The following is a 23,890-nucleotide window of genomic DNA, read 5'->3' on the forward strand; positions in this document are numbered from 1 at the left end:
CATGTTGTTACACTGTGGACCCTGAGCTTCGCAATTTCGTCTATCTGTATACAGTGGAACCTCGGGTCACGACCGTAATTCGTTCCAAAACTCTGGTCGTAACCCAATTTGGTCGTGACCCGAAGTAATTTCCCCCATAGGATTGCATGTAAATACAATTAATCCGTTCCAGACCATACAAACTGTATGTAAATATATTTTTTTAAAGATTTTTAAGCATAAAAATAGTTAATTATACCATAGAATGCATAGTGTAATAGTAAACTAAATGTAAAAACATTGAATAACACTGAGAAAGTTTCTACAATTAATCCGTTCCAGACCGTACAAACTGTATGTAAATATATTTTTTTAAAGATTTTTAAGCACAAAAATAGTTAATTATACCATAGAATGCACAGTGTAATAGTAAACTAAATGTAAAAACATTGAATAACACTGAGAAAACCTTGAACAGAGAAAGGTAACATTGCAATAATTCATGCTATAGCCTTACGAACCGAACCGCTCGCTGTAAACACTTTTTTTTAATGAGTTTTAAGCACAGGGAAAAACATGAACATTTGAAAAATCCGTAATTTAATAAACGACCAAGTAAAGTAACATTGCAACAATGCACGTTACAAACAGATCGCTGTAAACAGAAATGAAGTGGAGGTTAAAACCCAATAGAAAAAAGTCTTCATTAAATACAACGAGGTTAAAACAATGCTCGAATCAGTCTCTTTAAAAACAAGCCCGGTGCATTCTTTAACTGCCTTCTCGGCCTTATGCGGCCAGCCCTCTCTCTCTCTCGCTTGCTCGCTCGCTCTCTCGTGGTCTCTCTCTCTCTCACACTCTCTCGCGCTCTCGCTCTCTCTCTCTCGCTCACTGCACAGGGAGAGACTGAACACGTGCGGAAATCATTGGTGCGTACAAACCAGAAGGGAAACTGGCTTGTTCGTCACCCGAGTGTGTGGTCGTGAACAGATGCAAAAGTTTGGCGAACTTTTTGGTCGTAACCCGATTTGTACGTGGTCCGAGACGTTCGTGACCCAAGGTTCCACAGTACTTGTATATGGTTGAGATAACAATACAGTTCACTTTGACTTTGACTTCTGACTTTTTAATTATGTACTGTATTGTACTGAGGATTACTTGTGTTCTGTTATGTATATTGTATTGTATTTACCCCCTTTTTTAAACACCCACTACACGCCAAACCTCCCTGGAAAGGGGTCTCTCTTTGAACTGCCTTTCCCAATGTTTCTTCCATTTTTTCCCTATGAGTTTTTTTTGGGAGTTTTTCCTTGTCTTCTTAGAGAGTCAAAGCTGGGGGGCTGTCAAAAGGCAGGGCCTGTTAAAGCTCAATGCGTCACTCATTGTGTGATTTTGAGCTATACAAAAATACACTGTATTGTATTGTATTATATTGTATTACAGTAATCCCTCCTCCATCGCGGGGGTTGCGTTCCAGAGCCACCCGCGAAATAAGAAAATCCGCGAAGTAGAAACCATATGTTTATATGGTTATTTTTATATATTTTAAGCCCTTATAAACTCTCCCACACTATTATAAACATTTCACGCACAATTATACAGCATAAACCCTTTGTATTCTCTTAGATATTAGGTAAGATTCGTTGAAATTATGTATGTAAACAGTAAAACCTAAATATTATTTTAAAGATATCAAGCATCTCCGATATCACATATGTTACAGCCATTACGACAGACAGGCCACCATCAATAAATACGTACAATGCAAGAAAAATTGTATACAGTAAAATGTGTGTACAGTGACACTAAACTATGTACATGTAATAAGTACTGTACGTAAATAATTAATTATGGTTACTCACCAACAATGACACGACGACTTGTCCGATAACGATGAGTTTAATTTTACTGCACAACAAAGGATAGCGTTACAGCTCTTCTAAAGGAGCCTCTTCAGGTGACTGTTTAGCACCGCCGTTGTTCTTCTTCCATCACTCTTCAATCCAAATCCCTAAAGCAGATTCCATCCAGGCTACTGCCTTACAACGTCCACTTGCAACTCGTTTTGCGCCCTAGTTAAAAGACACTGCGGCCGTAGATCTTATATGCTTTTCCTCCTTTTTAAATAAAAAGAATCGTGGACTCATTTATGCTGTAATGGTGTCCTGCAGCGGTGTAGCTGTTTCCTTCCTTCAACATATCCAAAACTTTTACCTTTTCTTCAATCATTTGCATCTTCTGTTGGCGCTTGTGCACGTTAATGTTGAATGAGTGAGATTGGACTTCCTGGTTAATGCAGCACTCCGTCGCTGAGCCAATCAGCAGCACACAGGAACTTAACCGCGTGCTCTGATTGGGTAGCTTCTCAGCCATCCGCCAATAGCGTCCCTTGTTTCAATTCAAATGCGTCCCTTGTTTCAATTCAAATGGGCAAATCAACTGAGGAAGTAGACCGCAGACATCCGCGAAGCAGTGAAAAATCCGCGATATATATTCACATATGCTTACATTTAAAATCCGCGATGGAGTGAAGTCACGAAAGACGAAGCGCGATATAGCGAGGGTTCACTGTATATTATTATTACGAGATGCACCAATGAGCATGAGCTGTTGGCTGGGCAAATTAAATGGAGAATGAAAATCTACATGGGTCAGACTTCAGGTGATGGAGATACACCAGCAACCATTGCTTTTCAGGGTATATACAGAACATCATACTTCCCTCAGGTGTACAAACTTACCTGATTACTACAGACCTATTAGAAATGCAGCAGTAGTATTTTCACATGTACGAAGTGCAGTGAAATTCAGACTTGAATGTCATGAGCCAACTCTTCGTGGCAGGACGCCCAGAGCTCAACTGAACTTGTGGGCGGTTGACAACAGGAGCATCACATTTAAAAAGGTCTGAGTCACAGAGAGGGCACTATATTGTTCTTGTGTGATATAATGCCAGGGTTCAGCTGCCTAAATGTTGCAATAAAACTGTGTCAGAGAAGATTTTTTTTAAACTCCTGTAAATTTGTATGAAAATGATGCAGAGTTGGCCCCCAAATTCCTGGTAAAACACCACCCAGCAAGGTTATCTGCCTACAACAGAAGGAAGTCACACAAGATGTGTAGGACCCTCGGGGTTCTAGGAAGAGCAGTTAGGAATGGGGGAGGGTCAGTTACACGTTACTGTTATTTAGAGCACAATTCAAAGTGGATCACAACAGGGAAGGCCAGGCATTTGACTTCTAACAGAAAGCAGGCTTCACCTTAGAAATGAGACAGCAGCGCCATTGAGAGACAATTTAAGTGAGAGTGTTTTTGTGAGCATTTTTGAGTTTTCTAAACATAAATCATATTTATTCTGTGAAGTGACCCCTCAGAAAGAACCCACCCTTGAAGAGGCACTCATCCATCTGAAGGTACACTCACTCACATAGGCCAGATTGTTAGTCATTCTTCAATCTCGTATTTACCTCTTTGACGGTCCCTGGAGGAAAACAATGTGGATACATGAAAAATGTGCAAACTCTGGGTAAGAGGAGCTCAGGCTGGGAGAACCTGGGTCACAAGAGTTGTACGAGAACAGCACTAACCGTACTACTGAAATCCATTTTAAATGTGAGTCCCGGTTTAAGATAAAACCTCAAGCAATCTCTTTCATCTACCATTTAATGTGAAAGATTATTTAGCACAGAAAACAGAGTAATGGATTTCTAAACTACAGGCTGGCCTTTAATAAATACACTGAACTCTTTATATTAACTGCAAAACCACAGGAAAGAGTCCTCACCCTGGGTATGAGTGCTACATGCTTAACCCTTCACCTTTATGATCAGAAGTAAAGGGGTGGCTCACAGTCATAAAAACTTCAATCACAGTCACTATTGTGACGAAAGGTACTACATATGGTACTGGATCCCTTCCTGCACACTGACCAAGACAGGATGTGCCGCATGAGCATAGACAAAAACAAGTGCATGCCATTACTGGTGAAAGTACTTGTTATCTAAAGACATTAACCTTTATTGTTTTAAACCACCCTTGAACACAAGGCAACAAAATGATGCAGTGGTTAGCACTGCTGCCTGTACAGATGCCAGTGTCCTGAGTTAAATTCCTACTCACATTCAGTGTCTGTGTGAAGTCTGTCATGTCTTGACACATCTGTCCCACATCCCTAAAAGACAGGTAAGTCAGGTTAATTGGCAACTCTGAATTGGTCCTATGTGGGTTTGTGTGCACTTAGAAAGAAAGTCAGGCAGGCAGGCAGGCAGGCAGGCAGGCAGGCAGACAGACAGACAGACAGACAGACAGACAGACAGAATTTTATTTGTTCTCAAGTGGAAATTTGGCTTTTTACAGAAGCTCTTTATATATAATTAAATAAATATACTCGCATACTTTGGTCTGAACAAATACCAGATGACTATAAAGCATTAAAATCAAAAAAAAAAAAAAAAAGTACAAGTTCTGACTTGGCTGTCATAGTCCCAGTGAGGTCATTATGCAGACGTAACACTGTTGGTATAAAGGAGCCCCAGTCGTGTTTCTTGACACGCTTCTGCTGAATAATTTGTTACCTAAACAAACAGTGTGTCAGAGAGAGAATGTGCAACACTGTTCATAGCGACATTCAATTTCGATTTAATTCTCTTCTGTGCTATGACCTCCAGGGGGTCCAGAGTTTGTCCCGTAACTAAGCCTACCATTTTAGTTAGCTTATCAATTTGGTGGGCCTCTCTTGATGTGATGTTACCAGTCCAGTGCACCACTGCTTAGAAAATCACGCTGGCCATCACAGAGTTACAGAAGATGTGGAGGATGTCACTTCCCACACTAAAGGAATGCCGTTACCTAAAGAAAAAGAGCCTGCTTTGTCCTTTCTTATATAGTTACTCTGTGTTCTGAGACCAGTCCAACCTATGATTAATATGGACCCCCAAGTACTTATAGGAGTGGACTATCTCTGCATCCACTCCTTGAATAGTGACTGGACATTGAGGCTCTGTGGTGCGGCAATAGTCAATTACCAGTTCCTTAGTTTTGCCGATGTTAAGATGCAGACAATTCTCTTTGTACAAAGAAACCAACTTTCCCACCTGACTGATATCCATCCATCCATTTTCCAACCCACTGAATCCAAACACAGGGTCACGGGGGTCTGCTGGAGCCAATCCCAGCCAACACAGGGCACAAGGCAGGAAACAATCCTGGGCAGGGTGCCAACCCACCGCAGGACACACACAAACACACCCACACACCAAGCACACACTAGGGCCAATTTAGAATCACCAATTCACCTAACCTGCATGTCTTTGGACTGTGGGAGGAAACCGGAGCACCCGGAGGAAACCCACGCAGACACGGGGAGAACATGCAAACTCCACGCAGGGAGGACCCGGGAAGCGAACCCAGGTCCCCAGATCTCCCAACTGCGAGGCAGCAGCGCTACCCACTGCACCAACCTGACTGATATACTTTGTCTTATCCCCTTTATCAATACACCCCATAAGTGCAAAACCATCTGCAAATTTCTGCAAGTGACATGATCTAAAAGGGCAGGCAGCACTCATAGTACATACAAAATGACACAAGACAAATGTTTAATGTTTCATCCAATTGGATCCACTTTTCTGTCCCAGTTAAACTTTACACTTCAAATGTTTACTTTTATCTCAACCTCAAAGATACCCCTACAGGAGTGGCTATAGCACTGTTTCTTTGAAGGACATAAAGAGGATTTTTATATGAGCCAACATCCATCAAACAAACCTTTAGGGACCATTTAGCAGGTGTTTTCAGTGAAAATTTTAATGTTTTACTGAGAGAACTTATGATCCTTGTTTGCCTTAAAAATGAGCCAAGACAAGCCCTTCACTCTGTTAGTAAAAAAGTACAAGCTCACTGATAAGCACACAAGAGCCAGTTGAAAATTTCCTGAAGACACCACCATCATAGGTCTAATCACCACCATGATGAGTCAGCTTAAGCCAACGTCAAAATACACAACTTCTAGTTAGAGGAGATGTTAGCCTTGAATATTATAGTTTCTGATTTTGTCACTGCAGCATATGTCAAATTTGATGACTTAACAGCACAGTTTCACTTTCCAAAGTATTGCAAGCTCGCCACTTTTTCTGACAGTAACAGTTACAGCAAGTTTAGTGGCAGTCTCAGACCGTTTCTTTCATTCTATCATAGTTCATACAACATGAGATATCAGACAGTCAAGTCTCATTTCAATTTGCAAGATCTAAAACACAGACGTTACTTACTCCTTGCCGCTGTATTATATGCACTGTACTTGTGTATGAGTGCTCACTGGTTGCCAGTTCTCATGCACACAGAGCCCACCCCTATGGCTTAAGAGAACAGGTTTGATTTTGTTGAGGTGAGTTGCAGATTGTTTGGACTGAGTAGCTGGGTAAGTCAGACTACATGAATGTTGATCACAGGAGTGCACCCCAACTGAAAGTCATTGGAAAAGTTGTGAAATGTGACACGGCCTTTACAGAGAACAGATTTGCCTAATGAACCAATCGTGGCAGGACATCAGTATCTCCTTTCAGTAACCAGTAGGAAAGGTACACTCCTATCTATATCAGAGGGGATTTTGAGGAGCTTTTCAGCAAACTTTTTGGAGTCACCATCACCAGTAAACCAAAGGAGGCAGAGTACTACATCTTGGATATGTTCAAGAAGGCTCACTACCATTTTTACTTTGTCAGATACCAGAGGAAAACACAAATGTCTCCATTAGATCTCACCAGCAGTTCTCACTGCCTGCATGGCATCCTGGTATAGCACTTGCTCAGCTCAGGGGCACTAAGTACTAGAGACGGGTGGTGAAGGTGACTGTGAATATTAGTAGCACACATCTCTTCGCTTCACGGCATAACTTAACCAACACTGCTGTAGAAAAGCAACATGTATTATCAAAGGCATTAGCCATTCTGTAAGCTAATTTTTCATACCACTCCATGCTGACCAGTGGTTTAGGACCATTAGCAAAAGCTCCTTCACATTCTCCTTCATAGGTCTTAACATTACTTCACAATCACAATCAAATACATGAGTCCATCAAATCATATGAAACAATTCTGCCACCCGTGGACCAATGTTGCTGAAATTTGGCACACTTATTCTTTAATGAAATTTGTCAAAACTGTTCAAGTTTCATTTAGCTATCTCAAACAGATCATGCTGTACAAAACTTTCACATTTCAAAATCTCCCATTGAAAAGCATTGACAAAAATTTTCAGACTTGTCTATCTTAAAACAGAGAAACATTCTGTGCGATTTCAACTAAAAATTAATTTACTGTTTCAATTTTACCTTAACAGTAGCTACTGTATATCAATGTGTATATTTGATATATTTTCCAATTTTACTTGTCTGCCACCCACTCAGATTCCAAAAACAATACCATGTAAAGGGTGTGAGCATGCTAGCAGCTCATACAACAGTAACTGCCTCCTGCTGATTTAGGTAAATTAACATAAAAGTAAAAGAAAAAGGTCACTTCTCTGGAAATGAACGGAAGATAAAAGCAACTATGTAAGCATACAGTATATACAGTATGACTGAACTGACTAAACATATTACCTGCAGATGATTATTTTAATGATGTGTCACCTGCAGCTAAATGGTGTTTGAACTAATTCACTACATGAGAAAAATACATCTCCCTAATTCACATAAACAATTAGCTCCCTAATTCATATAAAAAATAGAATGGGTTTAGAAAGAGAACTGCAGTTCATCTGCTGGAGGTCATGCAACAAGAAATTCTATACTGCACAAATAGCAAAGGCAGGGCAGGACTACAGATTGAAGAGTTACTTAGTGGTATAACAGACTGAGCAAGGGTTACAGAGTGACCAGGCAATGTCCGAAGAGCCACTTCTGCATCTGTGTATCTTCAGCCTGGAATTAAAATCTTCAAGATAATGGTCAGCTTTGGTATTCATGTTATACAATAATTCAGTTCACGTCCATGTTCTTAGCTACCCAGATTATTTTAATGAATTACTGAGTTAATATGAATACTTGGATGGGGAATTGATTTCAGTTGCTTTTCTCCTTTCATAGGGTAATACTGAAAATGATTTTCTGCTAGTATTTTTCATCTTGTATTTGTATCTATTTTTCTTTTGGTAATTACTTAGGTACTACAACATTGGGTATACTTTTAAAAATGCTGCTCAGTTTTCTTATGCACACCGGTTAGTCACTGACCCTAATCATTACCACTACCAACACATATCAATCAATATAATTTTCACATCACTTGAATTGGAATCTGGTGTGAATGAAAGCTATCGAGCCACCACAAACCTATTTAGGCTACATTATTAATTACATGGCATTAAAAGGTTAAGAAATAACACATTTTTGCAGTTTACTAACACCTGTAACTGTATTACTGTTACTTTTCAACATGGCTCATTGTTACAAAAATATTTATTAACAAAAATGTAATGAAGGACATTTAGTTCTTGTAACAGGCTTAATGTCTAGTATTTTATAAAACTCACTGAGCCCAAATATGGAGCTACTCCAATTAGTGTCAAAGACAATATACTGTAAATGAAAATAAGAGCAAGCTGCAGTCACTGCTGACACAGGGATATGATATCCCTACATGCTGAATTGTAAAAAGTTGTCCATAACAATGTCTCCAGAATTGTAATGGCTGCAAACATTTTTGGGATCATTATATTTTTGTGTTCAGCATAGGAAATACTCGTTACATTAGTCAGTCTGTCATTCTCCAACCCGCTATATCCTAACACAGGGTCACGAGGGTCTGCTGGAGCTAATCCCAGCCAGCACAGGGCACAAGGCAGGAACAAATCCCGATGCAGGGCGCCAACCCACCGCAGGACACACACACACACACACACACCAAGCACACATTAGGGACAATTTAGGATCGCCAATGCACCTAACCTGCATGTCTTTGGGCTGTGGGAGGAAACCGGAGCACCCGGAGGAAACCCACGCAGACACAGGGAGAGCAAACTCCACGCAGGGAGGACCCGGAAATCGAACCCAGGTCTCCTTACTGCAAGATAGTAGCGCTACCACTGTACCACCTTGCCACCCTTACATTAGTCAATTAACCCAAAAAAAAAAAATTGGGAGATCACTGAATTATCAAAATAATTGTTAACTGCAGCTCTAGTCTTATCATAGCAACTGTATAACTCTCCACACAAAAAACACCCAGGGCAGAATCTGACTTCCATACTCTGGAACTGTAAGTTAGCAGCCATAACCATTGTGCCACCAACAAGTCAGAAAGGAAGCTTGAATGTGGTCCAAGTCCCTTGGAGGGACACTCTCACGCAAATGCCAACACTGTGCCAATTTAGAGTCTCCAACTAAATTAACCTAAATGTGTTTGAAGTCTGGAAGGAAGATCAGATTACTTGGTGAAAGATCCTCCTTGACACAGGTAGGGTGTGCAAACCTCATAAAGGATCTGAAATGAAGCAACAGCCTCAAGTACTATACAACCACACTTTTAGTAAATGCACCTAATCATACTTAGAGCTGTGCTGGGTAAAAGCTTAAATACACAGTAACAGGCGCGTGAAAGAACACAGACATAAATGTGTTGCAGTGCATTGTAGCGCAGAACTATAAAAGTTTAAAGTCACCCACACCACGCAGGTTTGGATATACCAGTTAAAATAAGAGGTATGTCTTTAGCATGTGTGAAGAAAACCAGAGCACTCAAATAAAAATCACACAATCACTTGGAAAATGCACTAAATCTACAATGACAGTGCACTAGGCCAGGATTTGAACTTTGTCTCCTGTAGCGATGAAGCAGTCAAGTACTGCACCACTGACGTGTTCATAAATAAACATTATCTGATGTCAGGCTACACATCAGCAGCAGTTCTCTCCTACACCAGCTTTGTGCCTGCATTCTGTTTTCTAAGACTTCCCCAGAAGGTGCTAAGAAGAAGGAAATAAACAAAAAAAAATCCCCTCATCTGACACAGTCACCCCTTTGCTAGCCTGTTACTAAGGAATGAGGAGGTGGCTGACAAGGGTGTGTCAAGGACACACGCAATTTGGCTAGACTTGGCTCTCAGAGTCAGAAGTCAGTAAGAGAACACATACATACATACATATATATACTGGTAGGGGTTTCTCTTAGAGTGTGTTCTACTTTCTGTGCCTTGGTATTCCCCAGCCCTACATACGACATTTCCTGAGTTCTTTTTAAAACCAGTTGCTATTGTTATTTTAAGCAGAGTCTAACACTGTTCACTGGAGCCCTCATGGGCCTCAAGAACATTGTGACCTTAGGTGCACATGCATGGCATACTATTAGAATCTTAATTTTTAGGCAGTTTGTAGATGCTTGTTCTATACTGAAAGTAAAAACTTAAATTGAAAATTTAAGGCGTACATAGGTTATATGCAAATACAAATATTTTAGTGAATTACAGTATTTAGTTGGCAGGTTAGTTATGCATGAAAAATGAATAATGCATAATCTGGCCTTTTTAAAATGATAATTTTGTTAAGATTGTTTCTTAAAAGTAGAACAACTCAAGAATGTGAAATGGATAAAATTCACTATGAGCTACAGTCTTTTTTTTTTTCGTTCAAATATTTAACTTTAATTAATGAAAGTGTCGAGAAAAAGTTGGTTTCCCTTGTTTTTGATGAACAGTAAAAACAGAGGGTCTGTTTCATGAGAAATTGATGTACAATGTCAGGTCACAATTTAATTTAAAAGTTTAACTTGTTATACCATTTGTATGTACTAGGCTATATATGAGTTCCTGAAAGTATTCAAAAGTTATTCATGAAGTATTCAGAATAAATTACACATTTTTGAGTATTCATTCAGAATACAAATCTGAAAACATTGAGTACTGTATATTCAGTATTTAGTAACTAAATATATTTTTTAGAGTATTCTGCACAACACTGCTTGTAAAGAGACTCAGTGGCTATGTCTGAGCCAGAACACTGTCATGAAAACAAGTTCTTTCCAGGTTAGTTCTCCAGGATTAAAGTTGTACATTTTGGAAGTTGTTAAGGACTGCTGGATGATAAACTGAAAGCCACCATTTACTGCAACCTTTTTGCCTAGGTCTAAAGAAGTTGTCCTTCATGACTGGTGATTAGTTGCTTGAACAGACCTTTGGTATTATACTAAAGCAGAATATGTCTCTATCAATAGTGACTGGTGATGGTTGCTTTTCCTTTAGAGTGACAATTGAGGCAATGACTGAAGTTCTTTTAGGGATTGGTTATCCTCGTGCTTCCTTCCCTTCCCCTTGGCAGAAGTGTTTTCCTATCCTTTATTTATCCATTAGCAATGGTGTCTAACAATATGTGTTCTTGGTTTAGAAAATCTGCCAAATTTTGTCAAGGTGTGTAAGAAAGACCAATTGAGTAAGAAGATGGTGTCATCTGAGATCTGCAATACTTAAAGGGCTGGTGCATTAAATAATGTGTATGAGGTAAGATGTATTGTAACTGAAACCTTAAACAGATTCCAGAAATGTAAAAACTAAAAAAATGATATAATCAGAATATATACAATGTTACATGCATGGGTGCCCACCCATCATAAATATATGGGGGGGATAAAAAAAATTATAGGCTACAACATAAAAAATAATTTAGCAATAGCAACAACAACAACAATCAACTACAATTCTAGGCATTGAATACACATAGACACAGAAAAAATATGCTAAATCTGCATTATCCAGCTGTGAAGCAACTAGATACTGCACAACTGGAATGGTCATAAATAAATGTTAGTATAAATCTATCTGACATCAGATTGCACACAAGCAGTAATTCTCTCTTATGTGGGCTATGTGTCTACATTCTGTTTCTTAAGACTTCTAGAGGTAAACAATCACCTAAATCAGCAAAAAACTTAAACTTAATTCAAGGAATAAGCATCTCTCAAATGGGCTTAAATTAAAACCTGCATTTAAACTCTGTAAATTCAGTCGTTTGTTGTTGACCACCATCAATGACTGGATGATTACACTCTTCACATTCGCTCCTGCTCCGGGCATGCTAAAAATGTTTTACACAGATGCAATGCATTTATTGGATGATGATACAGTGTTATTTGCATACCTTAGTGAGGTTACAGTAAACATGAATCATGGATAATGTTTACAGACATCATTATACTTTGCTTTCATTGAATTTTGTCATTATATTAGGCTAGTCAGTTCAAAAGCCTGAATATAATTTATATAGTTACAATTTATGGAGATGCATTGTAAAATTACTGTATAATGGCCCCGTCACCATCACTGTAAGCTACTTGACAGGTTGGCAGATCTAATAGAAGGCTACATAAGTGTGCAGCTATTAATAACTTCCTTTGCACTTATGTGACATAAATTTGATCTTTTCACAAAAATGTGAAATGCAAAAAAAAAAAACGAGGAAGAAAGCCTACCAATACAGATTCCATATAAATATTGGTACATGGTCTTATCAGATTTGAATCACTAGCAAAACATACTTTAAACAGTTTTAACTTCAGTCTGAATGTGGCTTACGTAGGCTATAGAGCTAAATGCAGCCTGAATAGATTTTTCAGCTCATTTTTACCACTGCAACTTTCCTCTAGCATCACTTCAGAAGGACTACACCCCCATAGATGCCATCTATGGCAATAAAAAAATTAGAAAAAACAAACGCCAATACCCTGTACTGACATGAAGCTTCAAAATGCACATGCACTGCTTTGATTAAAATGGAAATATTTCTCATAATTGTTCAAGGTAGCATTCTCATAGAAGTAAGGTACTACAAGTGTACATGATTCTTAAGGTCGACAATGTGAGCTGACGGCTAGCATCTTGTCCCGGCCGGGATGCCTCCTTAAAGGAAGGACAGAGGGAGATGGCTTTTGAAGGGTACGGTCTCCCCCGAACTGCTAATTGGCAGCCTCCCTGGGTTGTAATGGCCCCTCAGATTCCCACAGGGCTCTATGGGAATGGCTATTTGTCGGCTCAGTCCTGCTGGGTTCCAGGGATGCCACCAGAGCATACCCAGGTTCAACATAAAGGGGCACGCGAGAAAGAGAGAGAGAGAGAGAAAGAGAGAGAAGGAAGGAAGAAAGAAAAAAAAAGTACTGTGTAATGGTTCTAGTGTACTGTACTGCTATGGGGAGCAAGAGTAAATAAAGCATATCCCCCTTATAAATAAACATGTGTGTTATTACACTTGTACCTAGCATCTGTCATGTCGGGTGTTTGGGAAGCTGTACACATCCTGGTGGTCACAAGTATTACTTTGTAATGATACAAAAAAAAAAAATTACATGAAAATGCTACCTTTGCCAAAGCACTGTCTGAAATGAATTCCTCACCCAATGCGTCTGCCCTGACTATATAAACAGTATGCATCCATTCTGAATTGAATTCAGCTTTTATATAGTGTTAACCAAATGAGTACAAGCTCAAAACATTTACATATATTGCCAAGTAAAATATATTGATAGCATGCTACTAAATCACATAACATCTATACACATAAACACATGGAATACTTTAAACACACAGTAAAGCAGAGCAATTACATTGATTAACAAACATATTGTGACAATATAAAGTCATTGTTATTATAATTAAGAAATGGCCAGTTGACAATGGAGGAGTACAAACTAAATTTAGGATCAACAACGTCTTTGCATCCTACGAACAATTACATTCCAAAGTTAACTTTCCAGCAACACATTTCTTTCACTATCTTCAAATTAGAAACTTTGATAAACAGAACCTGCCCAATTTTCCTCACCTCCCACCTCCCTCTATGCTGGAAAAAATATTGCTCAGTTTCGAGGACTTGGACAGCATTTCTGCAATATATAAAACCATTTTACAGTCCCTCCCTTTCAAAGATCCAAGTGGGCAGTAGGAAAAGTATCTCTTATTCAATATCTCAGAATAGGAGTGGAAGGTAGCTATGCAGAGAATTCACTTGAGCTCCATATGTGCAAAGCATACAATTATACAACTCAAAATTACATAATCAAGCACATCTCTCCTGTTTAAAATTGTCTAAAATGTTTCCAGGGCAAGATCCAACCTGTGAACGCTGCAATCAAGCTCCAGCCTCATTGAGCCACATGTTTTAGGCCTTTACCAAATTAATATCATTCTGGACCAAAATTTTGAAGTGCCTTTCAGACAGCCTTGGGGTCCCAATCCCTCCTAATCCACTAACAGCTGTGTTTGGTGTACTCCCAGATGGGCTTAAAGTGGAGAAGGACAAACAAACTGTGATTGCCTTTACTACACTATTGACACGTAGACTTATCTTGCTTAACTGGAAGAATCCTAACTCTCCTCTTTTAAGTCAGTGGGTAACTGATGTTTTATACTATTTGATAAATCGGAAAAAATCAAATTCTCACTTAGAGGATCTGTGCAGAACTTTTTCAAAACCTCTCAGGATCTAGTCAATAACATTTTAGAATAAGCTCTTAAAAGCACTGAGAAAGCAGATTCTCTCCCCATTTCTTGTTCTTCTCCATTTATCTTTATTCACTTATTAATTCATCGATTTACTTATTTTTACTAGCTTTAAGTTTTACTCTGCTGGCCATGCTCTCTTTCTCAGGGGTGGGGGTTGATTTGTTTTCAATCCTATTTTTGTAAAAATTGATCTACTTGTATGGAATGTTGTGTGATTACAATAAAATCAATAAAAATAAAAAAAATAAAAAAAATAGAGTGAACACAACTCCGAAATAAAAAAACCTCTAGGGGGCAACGTTGGCATTACTTAATCTAGTTATGTCAACAGATTCCATGCAGAGGAGTTCAGCAATTACCAAAAGCCAACAACTGTAACAGTTCATTGTGATTACATTTAAGTTTGTATACAGAGCCAGATAGCGTGTGGATGATGCAGTGCATTTGGATTTATTTACCAACAACTTGATAAGCCAGGATGTTACTTGTCGACATTAGCTCTACTTTTTAATAATATCATCCCAGAGCTCAAGATAAGAAGCTTGCCCAGTTCAACCTTCCCAGTTCAATTTGCCATTGAATTACTGGGTTTCTTACATATTGGAAGCAGGACATGTGGTTGGGCACACATGTGTCTGACCAGTTAACCCCGATGCACCAAAGGACTGGGTGCTTTCCCTACAACTCTTTTCACTATATGCTAATGGCTGTACCTCTAGTGATTCATCGGTCAAACTTCTTAAATTTGCAGATGACATCACACTAATAGGCCTTGTTATAAAAAATGATGAGCCCCTATACAGACAAGTGGTGGAGCATTAGATGTGAGGTGAAGCCATAATAATTTAGACAGTTATAAATGACTCAGCCATTGGGACGGCAGAGTCATCTAAGTTTTAGGACACTGTGTTGTCACAAGACCTTAAGTGGGACAATAGCATCACATGTATTATCAATGTAGCCCATCAGAGAATGGCCATTTTGATTAGTCTGTGGAAATTCAATCTCCCCAAGCAATACTAGTCCAGTCCTACACAGCCGTCAGAGTCCATTCTGGCCTCATCTATAACTGTCTGCTTTGGTGTTGCCTCTGTTCAGGCTAAGGCTAATCAGCAGCACATTGTCAGAACCTGTGAAAAGATCGTAGGCTATATAACTTACCGCAGACTGAATTCCTATATGAGTTCAGGGTATGAAAATGTGCCACAAAGTTAATTGCTGATTAGACTCAACCATTCGAAATACTTCTCTCTGGCAAATGCCTACATACAGTGAAAACAGCACATCACCTACATAAATATTTTTTTCCTACGTTAAGTTATTCTTAATCAGGCCTGAACTTTTAGTTAGTGTCTGTGTATATCTTAAGACTGTACCACCTGGACTCCTTTCTATCCTATTTTATCTCTATATTTTGTGTTGCCTATATTTTTTTAAAGTGTCCAACTCATAATAGTGACACTAAATAGACATGTACTCAGTACTTAGGTTACACTCAAAACAATCACATAGATGCATCATCTGCACATCATAGCAATTCTATTTCTTCTGACTATAATTTATTGGTAATGTATTAAATTAACCTGTTATAAAATTATTTTAAAAATTACAAATTATTTAATTTATAATTATCAATTATTAAAATTATGAAAGGAATCAGTACAGTGGATTGAGACTGGTGTTTTAAAATTAGTTCATCAAGAACACGGGGACACAGTTGGAAACTTGTTAAGGGTAAATTTCACACAAACATTAGGAATTTTTTTTTTTCACATTAAGAACCAGAAATACATGGAATAAGCTACCAAGTAGTGTGGTAGACAGTAGGACTTCAGTTTTAACTTGAGACTTCAACACAGATTTGAAATTTCTGTTCTTTATGCTTAAGAAATATTACCTACAGTACAATTAACCACAAAACCTTCCACAACAATTAACACAATCAATCAATGCAATTTTTACATCACTTGATGCAGAATCTACTGTGTAAGAAAGCTAATTCAGCCACCTACAAGATATTGTGAAATGCTACTAAAACATATTCTAAATACTCTACCAGCACATATAATTATTTTCCATTATCACTGTTATATCTGAATACGACTCATTGTTACAAAAATATTTAACAAACAAAACATGATAACTCTCTAACAATGAAACTAAAATACAAACAAATGTAAAGAAGCTCCCTGAACACACCTGACTGTTACTCCTTGTGTATATTTTCTAATGTCTTTGAATTACAGCAGATGAAGTTGACTGAATCCTTTTCTGCTGAATCCAAAATGTTCGTAGTATCTCCAGTATCACTTCCCATTCACTTCCACCAAGCCCAGCCTCGTCTCTCTCTCTCTCGCTGGTAACAAAATATTCAAAAAGAAGAAGAAAAACAAAGTGTGCCTCCAGACAAAATCCAGCCTAGCTATGTCCTGTTTAAACATAACAAAGTTCACTCTCCAAGTCGAGTGGGAAGTATCAGCAATGCCCACCTGCCTGACAAAGCGAAACCTTCATGCCAGGTGCCACGCTCCTCCTCTTCTGAGTCACAAATTTGCAGGCAGGAAAGCAACTTTCATTTTCTTCCGTGACAGCCTTATAGGTCTACCAGTGTTCATTTAATTCGTTTAAAGGTTATAATGGCTGACAGGCACTTTTGCATAAAGAGTACATAAAATGTGCACGATCAGATTAGAGCATTAACTCCTACTATTTCACTAATTTTCCATCAGCATTGGCAGTTTGCTTTGCCATTTCACCCATCAAAGTAGATGTAGTGCTTAAAGTCTGACAGAGGTAAAAGCACCATCTGAAAGTCTCCAATCAAATGAAAAAGTAAAACAGTGTACAGAAAATAAGGGTGAAACATTGAGCGATCTGAGACATTTTAGAGGGAGTGTATACCTTTAAAACAAGCCAACAGGCTGAGAATATTTACACTGTCCGTGTGTTATTTTACTTTTTTCAATGTTGTTGTTTGTCATGGAAGGGGCACCTGCATATAGTCATCCTAAAAGAATGAGAAATAATGAAATACATAGAGATGAACTGTGGAACTACCCTTCAAACACAAGGAAAAATGTTCTACATAAACATTGAGTTAAACAGTGTTATATATGGGGTGGGTCCCCAGACAGTAAGGTTTAAGGTTTAAGGTTTCTTTATTTAGTCAAGTTTATACAAGAAAACATGAAATTTGCCTTCTTAGATGCATCTAATAACAGACAGAATGAAATGAAAATAGACAAATAGAAACAAGAAAGGTTAATATAAGGCAGTTAGATAATACATAGTTACACCAAAAAAAAAAAAAAAAAGGTTACAGGATATATATCAACAACCTTAATCATTCTCTCCGATATTTCTTATTGAAAAGTTGTACGGCACTAGGAAGAAAGGAGTTTCTGGAGTGATTTGTGTGGGTTTTCAAAGCGACTATCCTTCCTGATTTACTGAACTTTAGTTCTACATGTAATGGATGACTGTCATCTATTGAGATGATTTCCAGTTTCTTTAACATTGCCCTCTGACACACACACTCGTCAAATCATCTACATCAGCCCCAATAACTTTAGCTGCATACTTTGTAATCTGCTGGAGCTTTTTTGAGTTTTGGTTTGTCAGACTATTAAACCAGGCAATGAAACTGAAAGTGATCACAGACTGGATCATACTGCGATAGAAGGACAACATGAGGTCCTTGTCTACTTTAAATAGTTTGAATTTATGGAGGAGAAATAAGCGCTGGTTGCATTTAGAAAATATTTTTTTTGTATTTGAATTCCAGTTAAGATTGTTATCTACTGCGGTGGGTTGGCACCCTGCCCAGGTTTGTTTCCTGCCTTGTGCCCTGTGTTGGCTGGGATTGGCTCCAGCAGGCCCCCGTGACCCTGTGTTCGGATTCAGCGGGTTGGAAACTGGATGGATGGATGGATGGATTGTTATCTAGGTAAGTTCCTAAGTATTTATATTCAGTCACTATTTCTACCTCCTCTCCCAGAACTACAATAGGAGAACATACATATTTCTGTCACTTAAAATCAAATATAATTTCTTTGGTCTTTTTTACATTCAGAATGAGAGAGTTTTTATTGTACCAGTTTACCATACAGTCCACTTGATTTAGATAGTGGCTTTCATCCTCCCCAAATATACGTCCTATGAGCATGGTGTCATCCGCATACTTGATAATGGAGCAGTGGTCATTATTCTGTCTCAGGTCACTTGTGTACAGAATAAACAGTAATGGTGATAATACACACCCCTGCGGACTTTCTGTGTTTGAATGAATGACTATTGAAAAAGTGTCCTGAATCCATAGTGTAATAAATGGGTTTACATTCATACCATTCAATTTCTAAATCAGTATATGAGGCTGTATAGTATTGAACGCTGAAGAAAAATCAAAGACTAGTGCTCTGACATATGAACCAGGCTGATCAAGAAAGGTGTAGATTTGATGTAAGATAACAAGCAGAGCATCTTCTACACTTCTGTTTGCACAATAAGCAAATTGATTGTTGTCTTGAAAAGACTTTGCCTCTTTCAGTACAGCCAAGTAACGCTTTTAATAATCACTACTTTATCAGAGTCTTGAAAAATATTAGATTAGAGGGCAGGGAAACTTGCTAGTGGCAACTTTATTGAAGCATTGGAACTCAGTCTCTTAAATCTTTCAAAAGATGAAAACAGAAAACAAAATAGTGTTCAGCAGTGTGTATTAGCTCATTTTTCAACAGATATGGATCAGAAGAGGCTAAGCAATGTTCAGTTTTCCACACTGTGGTGTAGCTGGCAGCCCTTCACCTCACACATCCAGAATCAGAATCACTTTTATTTGCCAGTACTTCATATGTACAGTGATTTGACTTCGGAGATTTGGCGCTGCTTGTAGCAGAACACAACATCACTTACAAATAACATTAATAGCATAAGTTAAAAAGAAAAACTTCATACAAAGTTACAGAACAGTACAATTATAAACAACAACATTTATTTATACAGCACGTTTTCATACAAATGATGTAGCTCAACGTGCTTTACAAGTTGAGGACAAAAAATATAAAAATTTGGCAATGCTAATTAACAAAGAATAAAGTATGGTCCTATGGCCAGGAAGGACAGAAAAAAACAAAAAAAAACTGCAGATGGCTGTGGAGATGTGCAAGTGAAAGTGTGAGCGTATAGTGTGTATGCAAGTGCACACACATACATGTACATATACTGCACACACACACACCTTCATGCAGTACATTACAGAAGACATGAATATACAAAGAAGACAATCTAAATCATTTGTCTGAGAGGACTATGGCTCTGAGAAAGAAACTTTTGAGGCTTCTGTTAGTTTTAGTTTTAACTGACCTGAAGCGTTTACCAGAGAGGAGTTTTTAATAATAAGTGATGAACTGGGTGAGATGAGTCCAGAGTTCTGGCCCAATAACGGCCCATGTGGAGTATGTATGGGTTATTTTCTTAAGATAGTCACATATCAAAAGACATGTGATTTGATCTGATCCCACTGCAAACACTAGGTGACCATGAGCAACTCATGTCACTTGCCTGTGCTCCAATTGGAAAAACAAAAGAAATATAACCACTTGTACGTTAAATGTTGTAAGTCACCTTGGATAAAGGTGTCAGTCAAGTAATAATGAACTGACAAGTTGTGAACGGGCACTGCAATGCACTGACACCCCATCCACTCTTGATTTATGCCTGATCTTGATGGGTTAACTCCTGGTTTGTATGTCCCAGAACAGGATTAGACAGCTAAGAAAATAGACTGATGGCTGTCAACTTTAACATATCCAAAATTTCCAGTATTATCCCAGCTTGTAGTGTATGACATTGGAGAAAAAGTTTTATTTTCTTCAGGGATGGTGTTGACTTAAGTTTTCATTTTCTTCCCTTCTATCACCCACTGCTCAGATCTTCAGTTAGTGGTATTTCAATTGCACTTTAGTCCAAACTTCTGTGCTTTGTCTCTTACAGTTTATTAAAAGGATACATATTGTTTGGTTAATCAGTTTTTTACTCTGTGTTTGGGTGCCTGTACAATTCACCTGTGCCTGTCTTCAGCATAATATATTTATTGAACTGAACATGTCTGGAAGACTTTTGATATTGTGAATAATTTTCATCATTATGACCTCAAGGTCCAATTAACTGTGGTACTCCTTAATTCATCTGAACTCCTATGGTCTTTCAATCTTAAATATTTGCTTTTTGTACTTATTTGGAATGGGTGGCACTCTAGCATGATAAATATATCAGGTGGTGTCCACACAGCTCTAGGGAGCAGTATTCAGTTTCTTAATATGTTGACTGTCAATGTGGATATTGCATTGCTTTACTCCAGGCAATTTAACCTCCTCCCATATTTCAAAGACTTGGATGTTAGGCTAAAGGGCAAGTCTAAATCGACCCCGAGTTGTACAGTAGAGAGGTGGTTTGCACTGCTGCTGCTTTGGAGGTCCAGAATCCCTGAGTAGTATGCATCTTTCAACTACTACATTCTCTCCTGATCTGTGTGGTTTTTCCTTTGGGCTCTTTTACAGATGACAGTGATGGGTGGAGTGGCAACTGTAAATTTCCTCTAATGTGAGTAAATTGGGGTGTATATGCATGGGTGCTTTTCTGTAATGGACTGGTTCCCTGTCCAGGATCTATTCCTGCATTGTATTTAATGCTGCCAGGATAGGCCCCTCACACATCCTTTTAATTTATTAAGCAAGTCTGAGAAAGTGCTTTATGCATATGCAGAATGTAGGTATGCATGTATGAATATATGTCTGTAAACTGAAAAAGGTTTGAGAAAGTGCAAAAGTGTACACCCTGACATGGATTGGCATTGTGCACAGCAATCTCAAGGGCAGGTTACAGCATACTGGATTCAGAACGAGTATTAATTTTGGAGGAATTTCAGCAGGTGCTCAATGTCACCAAATGTCAGCTTCTGTTCTTCAACACATTTACTAAACCAGATTAATTCAGTTCCCATTTTTATTACTGCATGCAAGTTACAGATTTTTCCATAACAAAACTGATGGGGTTTCCTCCCTTTCCCTCAATACCTGCTGCAGAAGTTATACTCCCCAGCTATGACAAGACTCAACTCTAGGTAGTATCTCCAAACGATACCTGTGTTTTTAAAAGAATTTAATTTTCTACACACTCTTAGAGACAATGCTAAGAACAAGATTTTGGTAAAATCAGATCATAAAAAAACATACTCCTCCTATCTCTGTAGAAGATATTGTGTAATGCAAGGTAAAATCGATAATTTCAAAAAAGAAAGGAGATTTTGAACCAGAAATGTTGTGAGCATAAGACATTACGTGGATTACATTGAGGCTTTTGATATTTACTTAACGTCAATACCTGCTGCTGGCCATTGTTTCTAGTTGAAGGTGGTATATTAAAAAAAAAAGTATCAAACATCTTACATGTGCTAGTTTGTGGAATAGAATCAAATAAAGGCCAACATCCTAACTAAAAAGGGTAGCTAGGGTATGATGCCACATATTAAAGGAGCACAGAGAAACATGTTCAATATTTAGCAAGCCTTGTGCTGTTCACCAAAAGTTTGGGTACACAGGTGTTGTTACGACACATCTCCTGTGTTCAAATCAAGTAGTGTGTGTAGGTTGAACATCTCATCGCACCTAAAAAACATGCAACTATAAACTGGATTTGTTGCTGTTTCAGTTAAGTCAGTTCTATAGAAAATATATTGTCATGGCATGGGTGTTGGCAAGGCTCATAATTTATGTAATTAACTGTGCTGTACCTGTGACTTGAAAACAAACAAATTCATGGCTGTAACATGGTGAAGGAGACCTAAAACTACATTTTCATTAAGCAGTTACTGGTATCCTATGGTGCTCTTGAGTTTTTTTTATTGTCATGTTGTCCACACCAGGAGAAAAAAATAAAGTAGATATGTCCCAGTACATCACATGCTGGATTTACATACAATATGTTTTCCACCCAGTTGATCTGGCAGCATGAATTTGGGACAATTACGCCATCTGATCCTAATGAACATATGGAACCGTGTTTTCATACTGGTTGCATCTTGACCACTGTATTGTCTCAAACAGGAAATCCTAACACAAAATCATTGAGACTTTAATAGGAAGGTCAGAGGTCACTAAAAATCAGCGGACCATAGGCTAAACATTGAATATGCACAGTGAACTGTTTTTTGCCGGCTGTGCTCTGCTTGCTTTCTTTTTTTAGGTTTTGGTCTCATCCCTTGCTCTGAAATATTATGTTTTAAGTCTTATTTCCTAAGTGTTACTATTTCCTAAGTTTTAATCCTCTCCCTTTAGTTCCTTTAGAAAATAGTATTTATTTTCTTTAAGGCTATAATCAATTAGTTTTTTTAAGTGTTACATTGTACAGTATAACTCCTGTATCTGTGGATTGGGATTCTGCAATTTCAGTTACCGTATATACTCGCATATAAGTCAGGTCTTGAAACCCGAAAAATCGATCATAAAAATCAGACCCTGACTTCTACGCTCGTTCAAAAATATGACAGTTACATTCTTTTTTTTTCTTTTTTTTTTCATCTGCTTGCCTCCTTCAATTTCACACCAGTTTCTCAGACACATTGAATTTTGTTGCAGCATTGCAGTTACCAGTTTCTTTCGCCACATCAACAACTTTTAATTTAAAACCTGCTTCATATTTTCTTCTGATCGAACGCTCCATCGTAGATAAGGGATGCTCTTACGATAAAGGTGTATGAGGATGTGAGATACAAAAAAACACTATTCACTTCGGAATAGTTTGGGTATTGCCGTGTGGTCACGTAGGCACAATACATAAAAACAGGCAGTGTGATCTGTGGTTACTCTTTCTGGTGGGCGATAGAATATTATAATCTCTTGGACCAATAGCATGCATTTACAAGATATTCTTAATTGCTTCATCATCCCTTGAGAGTTAAGCTAAAACATCAGATTCCCATTTATTCGTAATGTTGGTAATGTTGAGATTGTGTGTTATCTTTTCATTAAACTTTACCATTGGTATGTATGAAAACAAAAATGACATACAGTATACAGTATAGGGTTCGCTACTATTGCAGGTTCTCGCATCTGCTGTAGGTTTTGGAACGTATAATCCATGGATCTGGGGGTCTTACTGTATTTGATGGAGGAAGGGTGAGACCCATAAAAAAATTACTGGCCTCATGAGCTTTAATTAAACTAACTGCAGCAGTGAAGGACTATTTAAACTTCGCCATTGAGTGGAGTGGCATTCGCACAGCCTTTCCATTTGCTCACCTTCAGATTTCTTGCAGTCTTTTGATCATCTTAGTTATAAGTAGCTTTTGGTTGTTGATTCATCGCTTTTATCATTTGAAGTTTCATGTTTATTTGGTATCTGACTTTGCTATTTGACGTTGTTTTTAATT

The 23,890-nt window shown here is 38.2% G+C and overlaps 1 protein-coding gene across 8 annotated transcripts in view; it reads right to left on the reverse strand.

Annotated features, from left to right (window-relative positions):
* The window catches only part of stat6 (signal transducer and activator of transcription 6, interleukin-4 induced), a 192,345-nt gene that overhangs the window by 114,800 nt on the left and 53,655 nt on the right, over window positions 1-23,890 (reverse strand). Inside the window, exon 2 of one of the 8 annotated variants that reach the window (XM_051924059.1) lies at window positions 4,099-4,150. The exons of 6 other annotated variants lie outside the window; for them this stretch is intronic. The gene's annotated coding sequence lies outside the window, so the exon portion shown is untranslated. Of the gene's footprint in view, window positions 1-4,098; window positions 4,151-16,662; window positions 16,682-23,890 lie in introns of those variants that run through there. One more of the 8 variants, XM_051924062.1, reaches the window with a different exon arrangement.

Source organism: Erpetoichthys calabaricus, chromosome 3 (assembly GCF_900747795.2).
Source record: "Erpetoichthys calabaricus chromosome 3, fErpCal1.3, whole genome shotgun sequence".
NCBI lineage: Eukaryota > Metazoa > Chordata > Cladistia > Polypteriformes > Polypteridae > Erpetoichthys > Erpetoichthys calabaricus.